The sequence below is a fragment of the Delphinus delphis genome, chromosome 2, assembly GCF_949987515.2.
Source record: "Delphinus delphis chromosome 2, mDelDel1.2, whole genome shotgun sequence".
NCBI classification, from domain to species: Eukaryota; Metazoa; Chordata; class Mammalia; order Artiodactyla; family Delphinidae; genus Delphinus; species Delphinus delphis.
This window is the reverse complement of record NC_082684.1, coordinates 88,387,445-88,396,241: the sequence shown is the minus strand read 5'-3', so window position 1 is coordinate 88,396,241 and position 8,797 is coordinate 88,387,445. Positions and strand designations below refer to the sequence as shown.

General features: G+C 46.7%; 3 non-coding genes across 3 annotated transcripts; 2 read left to right on the top strand and 1 right to left on the bottom strand.

The window, feature by feature from the left end:
* Positions 1–1,711: 1,711 nt before the first annotated feature.
* TRNAH-GUG (transfer RNA histidin (anticodon GUG)) lies at positions 1,712–1,783 on the bottom strand. The gene has a single exon. It is a non-coding gene; the product is annotated as a tRNA-His (tRNA).
* Positions 1,784–2,459: 676 nt separating this feature from the next.
* On the top strand, positions 2,460–2,531 carry TRNAH-GUG (transfer RNA histidin (anticodon GUG)). The gene has a single exon. It is a non-coding gene; the product is annotated as a tRNA-His (tRNA).
* A 1,473-nt stretch (positions 2,532–4,004) lies between these two features.
* TRNAH-GUG (transfer RNA histidin (anticodon GUG)) lies at positions 4,005–4,076 on the top strand. The gene has a single exon. It is a non-coding gene; the product is annotated as a tRNA-His (tRNA).
* The last annotated feature ends 4,721 nt before the right edge of the window (positions 4,077–8,797 follow it).

Below are 8,797 nucleotides of genomic sequence, written 5' to 3'. Positions count from 1 at the left end.
CAACAGTAAGAAGAACAAACGCCAACTAATCAGAAACTTGTTCAGAGCAATACTTTCCCTGCAGGAATGTCTACGTGGGCTGGCAAATCATTACCAAAAGTCTGTTTGGGGGCCTGAAATCAGAGCAAGGGGAATCAAGTGAGCGACCTGAAAAGAGGATATTATGACATTTTGATAGCTGGATGCACCCATCTCCATGGATAATTGCATACCTGCCAAGCAGAAGTTAGGAGAGCACCTTCCCCTTCTGTTACTCTTCCTGCAACTGGGAACTTTCTGTTCAGATTTCTTTAGTGCATTCCTGCCCTCAAATACACTTCAGTTGCCTTGTACGGATGTGGATGGCTAGAGTGGGTTACCTCCATTGATGTATGTTTGTAGTTTTTAATTTCTTGGTTGACTGTTTTTACTCAAAATACTCTTAGGAAGTGATTGCCCCAGAATTTCTCCCCAGATTCTGAGAGCAGCTCATTGCCCAGCACTGAAGCACCAGGAGAGGAATGGGGGTTGGAGGGAGGGCCATCAGAGAAAAAGCTGGATCCTTTCCTTGCTTCCCACCCTGACATCTTATTCTAGGCTACAGATTTTAAAAAACTTCAGTACGGTTATTTGGTAAGCAGTCAGAGGAACAGAAGTTGTCACATTTCTGTTGGCTCGTTTTATTTTTGCTGGTGATGTTGATTTTCTATACATATAACACTTAAATCAGTGTCCAAAGTCTGGCAAGTTCTCAGGTTCAGCTTCCTTCATTCTATTCTCTCATAGTCTGAGCTGTCCTGTTGGGTGGCTTTAAAGTCATCAAACTTATGGAAGTGGGAGTGGGGAGCCCTGGAAAATTACAGCCCTCCACAGTTTCTTGCTTTTACAGGCTGTTCAGTAAGCCTTTGTTGAGAGACTGTCAGTAAACGGAGCACAACCCCACTGCAATGTCCATCTCTCCCAGGAATGCTTCCTGACTTGCTGTGCCACCCCCAGGTTCCCTGGGAGAAGCTGGAGAGGCTCATTGCTCACTGAGTCCTAACTCATTCCCTCCTTGACAGTGATACAGCCGCTGCCAGCCACCTGGGAGCCAAATCCAAAACATATTTCCATTTTTGCCTAATGCCTAAATGACAGACCTAAATTTGTTGAGTCTAGATTTTTAAAGTGCTCATAAAACAAAGTAACAAATAAAATTTGCTCTAAACCTGAGGCAGATTAGGAAAAATCCTCAACGAGAATATCCTTCTCACCCAGGAGGCTGTGGAGATGGAGGCCACAAAGTCCTCTTTCGCACCGTCGTAGTGGCTACGGGAACCAGCACCTCCAGAGCAGTCAGAGTTTTCACTCGTCACACTGTATTGTCTACTCTGCACTCTTCTAACGCTTAATAAATGTTTGCACAGTATTCCTATAATCCCTGCACTCCAAGGTATTGAAGTTTTAGCGAGTGTGAGGGCTTTTTAGAAAACCCAGTAGATGACTTCACCATTGACAGGGGCCAAATGAGGAAAGATAGTGAGTACAACACGGAATAACCTCCCCCAAATTAAACAATCATATAGGAAGGAAGATGACGATTGGCTGATTCACTGAAGACCCCGCGTTCACCCTTTGCCGCGTTATAATTTCGGCCCTGACCTAACGTCAAGCAGCAGCTGGGGCCTAATCGCAGAAGAATGTGGCTTCCGGAATCTAAAAAGGCGGCCCTGCCGTGCCATTGTTCCCACAATGCCGTGACTCGGATTCGAACCGAGGTTGCTGCGGCCACAACGCAGAGTACTAACCACTATACGATCACGGCGAGCTACTGGGACGCCACGAGGAGCGCATCATTGAGTGTCGTCCTCGTCTAGGTGGCTGCCGCTCTCGCCTTCCCAAGCCGCTCACTGTCGACCAGGCCCCTCTGGCCCTTGCACCCAGCCCGAAGTGGAGTAGGGGCGCCGTGGACGCCTGGCCGAAGTCTCTGCTGGTCGCCCGCACGGCCCGTGAAAGAGAGGACATGAAAGTCCTCTGCAAACTAAAGGACTCCTAGGAGGCCAGGCCTACGTCCGGGACTCTCACGCAGCCTGTACGAATGTGAGGCCCGGGGGTCGCCCGAACGGCGGCGCTGGGGCCGTATCACACCCACCGTGCCCTGGCGCTCACGCTATCTGAACGGGCTCTTGCTAGGAATGGGGCCGCCTCTTAAGTCCCACAAGAAAGAAAATCAGTTCGGACTCAGCCGCACAACTTCCTTCAAGATGCGGAGTAAGGGGAACTCGCAGAAAACACACGCCTCGGTAATGAAGCAGTGGGATCTGGCGGCCCGGTGAGTGCTTACGGATATCTAGAAAGCAAGCGAGCAGTGCGCCTGCGTCCCTTCAGGGAGAGGCGAGGTTACAGATGGGCGGGAACCAGCAGTGACATGGCAAAGGGGCGGGGCCTTAAACAGAGAAGAGCTTAGGCGAGAAAAAAAACGCACGGGTCCCCAGTAGCGCGCCGTGATCGTATAGTGGTTAGTACTCTGCGTTGTGGCCGCAGCAACCTCGGTTCGAATCCGAGTCACGGCATTGCGAGAGCAGTGGCACGGCAAGGGGTCGGCTTTTTAACGCTCTCCTCCATTTTTATCTTCAGTTTGTAATAACTTCCTTGAAAATGGATCCCAATCCCCTTGTGACAGTTGGAAACAATGTTTACGCCAGGTCTCGCTAAATTGGACTTAGGAAGCATATAGGCTTCCGCTTACCCTGGCCTACGCACGTTATCCTGCCCAGCCCAGACAAAGCACAGAACACTCACAAGGCCAAGAAGTGTTATAATTGACATATGTACCAATGTCCATGGCAACACTAAAAACGGGCTCCCAATAATAGGAAGAGAACGCTTCTTAGAGGAGGTGACCTTTGAAGTAGCTCTTAAAGGCAGAAAGGGAATTTGTCAAACAGCCAGGATTGTCAAGCAACCAGGATTATCTCGTGTGCTAAGGGCTCCAAAAGAAACAATCATAATTCCTCTTTGTAAGTCTTCTCTCTTCCCCACCCCCACTACGCCCACAGGCCCTGGTCTGACAGGTAGCAGGCGCCTCTCAAGGACTTGTTGAGTGAATGAAAGCAAGTAACTAGGGAATGGGAAACGACACTGAGGGAAGGCCACAGGATGAGCTGGAAAAGGGGGACAAATTTTCCGCAGTCTCGGGGGTGGGGATGAGAGGCGGAGGAGTGAGAGGATTCTATTCGTGTTTAGCAAGATCCCTCTGGCGGCTCTGAAGGGGGGCAGTGATTAGAGCAGACAACACTGAAGAGACCGGTGGTCTCTCTGCATTCACTTGTTAGAACCAGGGGTATGTGCTCATTTTAGCAAAAAGCCACTGCCTACTGTGGACTCGGCCTGGTTCTAGGCGCCATGGAGACGAGAGCACTGATGTACAAGAAGAAAAATCAGACCCAGTCCCTGCTGCGCCCAGGGACGCAACAGAGGAGGGCACCGGGTCCGGCGGGAGCCCTGCGGAGGGACGAGTCAGGGCCGTCGCGGGAATAAGAGAAACAAGGAAGCGGGTGCTGGAGGCGGGGAGAATGGCAGGGTGTGTTCACTGAGTCCCTTCTAAGTGGACAGCCCAGTTCTGCGGGCATCTACATTATCCGTGGAGAGAAGCCCTGAGAAGCGCACCCCGGCAGGTTTGGGGTCGCTGGAAGGGTCTCCGGGACAGAGGAGATGGGCGTCCTCCAAGGAATGAGAGTTACACAGCTCGTGAACACTCAGCTCCGGCCAGTCCCGTCTCTGGATGCCCAAGTGGTACCCCCTAAACTCTTACATGGAACCCACCGTTTCCCACTGCATCCTCCCCACCTCCCGTGGCTAATGGGCCAAAACAGGAGAGAACCAGACCAACTGACAAGAGAGCAATGCGCCTGCGCATTCTCAGACCCGGCCTTAGGCCGGAACCCGCCCCATAGGTGGACCTTTTGGTGACGTGCAGAATGGGAAGGCCTTTAACTGTTGAAGAAGACAATCAGAAAGGGCCGCTGACAGGTCCCCGGTAGCTCGCCGTGATCGTATAGTGGTTAGTACTCTGCGTTGTGGCCGCAGCAACCTCGGTTCGAATCCGAGTCACGGCATTGTGGGAACAATGGCACGGCAAGGGGCTTGTCTTTTCTAATTCCTTTTTTTCCCCCCAGCCCATAACACTTTGTATAAATCGTGACTCATTTTTTAAAAATGAAACGCTGCATCTCTCTCCTCTGAAAACTGAAACACCTCTATGATCACCACCTTCAGTAATTCTCATTTAATTATCTGAATACAGCTTTAGATCAAACAGTTGTAACCCCTTACCTCCTGAAAATAAATGGAAAATCAGTGTCTAAATCATTCTCCTACACCAACAAAACAGCGCCCCTGTGGCCTTGCGATTTTTTTCCTTTTCATACATTTATTTTAAAAAATGGTGTATTCATTATCAAAGAGAATACATATGCACAAGCCAGTGAAAAGTGTCTCCCTCTCATTTTTCACCCTATCTACCAATTATTGCCAGTTTCCAATATATTTTTCTGTGGCAGTCTTTGTATAAATAAATATTTATATATGTATATATGTATGCAAATATATTCCCCCCTTGCTTCTTGCATAACACAGGTGACCTCTTCCCTTCCTCCTCCTCACCCTCAGAAGTCAGGCCTGAAGTGTTAGATTTGCATTGGTAGACAATCTCCCTTTACAGGAAAGAGTATACATACCCAGGGGAATCTCCACCTGATCCAGTCCTTTTTCTCCCCAGGCACTGGCTCGCAGCTAGGGAGGGTGGGACACTATTTGGGGTGATAAGATAAGGGAAAGGAATTCCTTACTGTGCTTGTAAAAAACTTTTGGGAGCCTGGGCTCTGCTGGGAATCAGCCCTATTTTTATTTCAGGTTGGAAAGTCAGGGAAGCCTCCTGGGTTTGGAGTTGGGAAGAGGGACTAGACTTGATAGTTCATTTGGAGACCCTCCACTTCCATCTCTTATCTTATTGTCAGGATCCAACTTAAATCACAAACCACTAAAGTTAGAAAATTCAAGTTCATTGAAGGCAGAACTGAATCCTACTATACTTGTGTTCCAAGAATACAGCCTCTCCATAAATATTTGAAAAGAGATTGCTTGAGTCCATAAATGAGAGAAGTGGCCCCGTTTTCTTTATGGTTGCATCTTAAGTTGTACTCTTGCAACACGGAACCATGTTTTTTTGTTTTTTTATAAATTTATTTATTTATTTTTGGCTGCGTTGGGTCTTCGTTGCTGCGCGTGGACTTTCTCTAGTTGCGGCGAGTGGGGGCTACTCTTCGTTGCGGTGCGCAGGCTTTCCATTGCAGTGGCTTCCCTTGTTGCGGAGCACGGGCTCTAGGCGTGAGGGCTTCAGTACTTGTGGCTCACAGGCTTAGTTGCTCCGTGGCATGTGGGATCTTCCCGGACCAGGGCTCGAACCCGTGTTCCCTGCATTGGCAGGCGGATTCTTAACCACTGCGCCATCAGGGAAGTCCCCTATGTTATTTTTAATTTTTTTAAAATATATATTTTTAATTAATTTATTTGGCTGCATCAGGTCTCAGTCGCGGCACGCGGGCTCTAGAGCGCGGGTTCAGTTGCCCCACAGCATGTGGGATCCCAGCATCCCGACCAGGGCTCGAACCCTCATCCCCTGCACTGGAAGGTGGACTCTCAACCACCGGACCACCGGGGAAGTCCCCCCCCCCCCCGCCCCATGTTATTTTATATCAGACAAATAGAAAACACGGCCCAAATGAAGCTCCATTTACATGCAGAATCTCTAAGAACAGAGTGCATATGTGAGTATACTGGGATATGTTTGTCCTCTCAAGGTTGTGGACAGAGATGGACCCAAGGCAAGGCTGGAGAGCAAAGCCAAGGGCCAGACTTAGAAGACAAAACCAGAAGGAATGGGAGCTCAGGATGGGACTGGGCATTCAAAGTCAAGCAAATAGAAGGGAGGGACACCCCACTTAGTACCCAGTAAGAAAAGTGAGCTCTAAGGTCTAGGTGTTGGAACATGCGAAAATTTAGGAGGTTAAGGGAGGAAGAGAGGATTTGCCTTAAGAGAAAGGAGAACAGTGTCATTTTAAGGAAAGGAAAGTTTGGGAGAAGACAGTTGCAAGCACAGAGGAGGTCAGCAGACTCAGGTGCTGCAAAGGAGAAAGAGGAATGAGACAAAATAACTGGGCTTAACATTTAGAAGTCGTTGTCGACTTTTAAAACTTTCTATGAGAGCAGATGGATAACGTGTATCAAGAGTAAGAAAAAAATGTACACTCTTTGCCCCAACAACTCCACTTTTGGGAATCTTGTCAAAGGAAATAATCCTAAACTTGGAAAAGTTATCCACATAAAGATGTTTGTTACAGTTATTTAGAAGGGAGGAGAATGGAAATAGCCTAAATGCTCAACAAATAAAGTGATGAGCTAAACTGAGGTATGCTCATTTGATGAGATATTAAATTGCCATTTTTAAAGTACAAAGTCAATTTTAAAGCACTATTTCCAACTAAAAGGAGTAAGACTCCCTTTAAAAAATGACTGGTTACATTTTGCAGCAGGGTAAGTACAAGTGAGTCTGGAACATCTCGTGTGAGAATGCAAGTAAGTGTTTAAAGATTGGCGAGACCAAGTCAAAAGAATGCAGAAGCCTCTTGAAAGGGCTCCTGCTGGCCCAATTTGGGACAGTTTTGAGCATCAAACAGAATGATGATGGTAATGGATTATATCACATTGAATTTTTTTAAAAAAAAAGAGTTTTTGAGACCATGGGGATGGGGGGAGGGGGAAGGAGGAGGAAGAGGAGAAACTCTTCTTTACAGAAATGAATGCCAGATAACAAATGCAGGGACTTCCCTGGTGATGCAGTGGTTAAGAATCCGCCTGCCAATGTAGGGGACGTGGGTTCGAGCCCTGGTCTGGGAAGATCCCACATGCCGCGGAGCAACTAAGCCCGTGCACCACAACTACTGAGCCCGTGCTCTAGAGCCCACGAGCCACAACTACTGAGCCGGTGTGCCACAACTACTGAAGGCTGTGCGCCTAGAGCCCATGCTCCACAACAAGAGATGCCACCGCGAAGCCACCACAATGAGAAGCCTGTGCACCACAAGGAAGAGTAGCCCCCGCTCCCCACAACTAGATAAAGCCCGCGCACAGCAACAAAGACCCAACACAGCCAAAAATAAATAAATAAATAAAATTTTAAAAAAACCACAAATACAGAATGACAGAGTCATCATTTTGTGATTCCCAGTGTAATAACAAATGTAAGCATAGATCACCAATGGAAGCTAAAACCACTGGATAAAACATGTTGGGAGCTAATAGTCTTAGGTTATCGCACCACAACTTACTTTGTGAAATTGTGAAATGGAGAGATCTGATGGACTCCAATTTAACCAAGTGATCAAGCCTAGCATCACCAATGAAGGACAAATGTGCACTACTGGCTGGCCCGCCAGTGTAACACACTAGAAAGTCCACAACATCCCTCATGTAATGGTCTTTTAAAAACTGTCTAACCTGAATCTAATCATGAGGAAACTATGGAAAAATCCAAAATGTGCGACATTCTACATGACAACTGCCCTGGACATTTCAGAATGATCAATGTCATGAAAAACAAACTAGCAAGAAAAAAATGGGGAACAGTTCAAGATTTAAAGAGATTAAAGAAACAAACAAGTGCAACAGGGGAAGGAACCTTGATAAATCCTGAATCAGGACAAAAAATAAACAAACAAACAAAAACCCCAACTATATATATATGACATGTGGGGGGAAATGGAAAAAAATTAATGTAGACTGCATAATAGACAATACTATTATGGTAATGGTCTAATGGCCCCATGCAAGAATTCCTTATTCTTAGGGAATGGCTGCTGAAGTATTTAGAGCTGAAGTATCATGATACCTGAAACTTGCATCAAATGGTTAAGGGGAAAAAAGTGTGGGGGGATAGAACAAATGTGGCAAAATGTTAAAAAGTAGTGAATCTAGGTGAAGGCTATACAGATTTCCACTGTACTTTCTTTGAATTTTTCTGTAGGTTTGAAATATTTTGAAAAAAAATTGGAAGAAAATAAAGCTTACATAATAAAAATGGGGAAAATATGCAATGTTAAGTGGAAAAAATAAGGACATAAAATTGTGTATACCACAATTATAGCTATATAAAAATACGAACAAGAGGAATGATCTTTATTCATTTCAACATTTGTTAAGCTCCTGCCACATGACAGGCTCTGCACTAAGTGATGGGAACACCCCCGGCTCCCTTTCAGAATCCTGAGTCTGTGGTACAATGCTTAACTGCAAGACTTTGGATATGGCAAACTCCACCCAGGTCTTAGAGGAGGCTTGCCGAGAGGGCCTCACCTCTGTATCCTTGGTTCCTAGCAAGCTTCCTGGCCCCATGAGGTGCTCAACAATGCCTGATTCCAGGAGCACACACTCTGGTGGGGGAGGAAAGTGCATTAACAGATAGTTTAAAACAAGAGTAAGTTCATGGTGCACATAAGGTACTACAGCTTTTTAATTATCGTTTAAACTCTACCCTTATGATATCCTCCCCACTCTTCATGTGACTTTACTTCCTACCCTTCCTCACTATGAACCCACCCCTTCTTTATGGTAGGCTGGTTCCCACCTCAATCCCTTCACTCAACTCATGCTGACCTCCTGGCTTGGAATGATCTTTCACTCCTTTGCTTCATCTGTCCAAATCCTACCCAGCTCAGGTCTACCCCCTCCATGAAGCCTAACTATCTTTTGTGTAGACTTGATTGATTCCATTCCTCTGAGC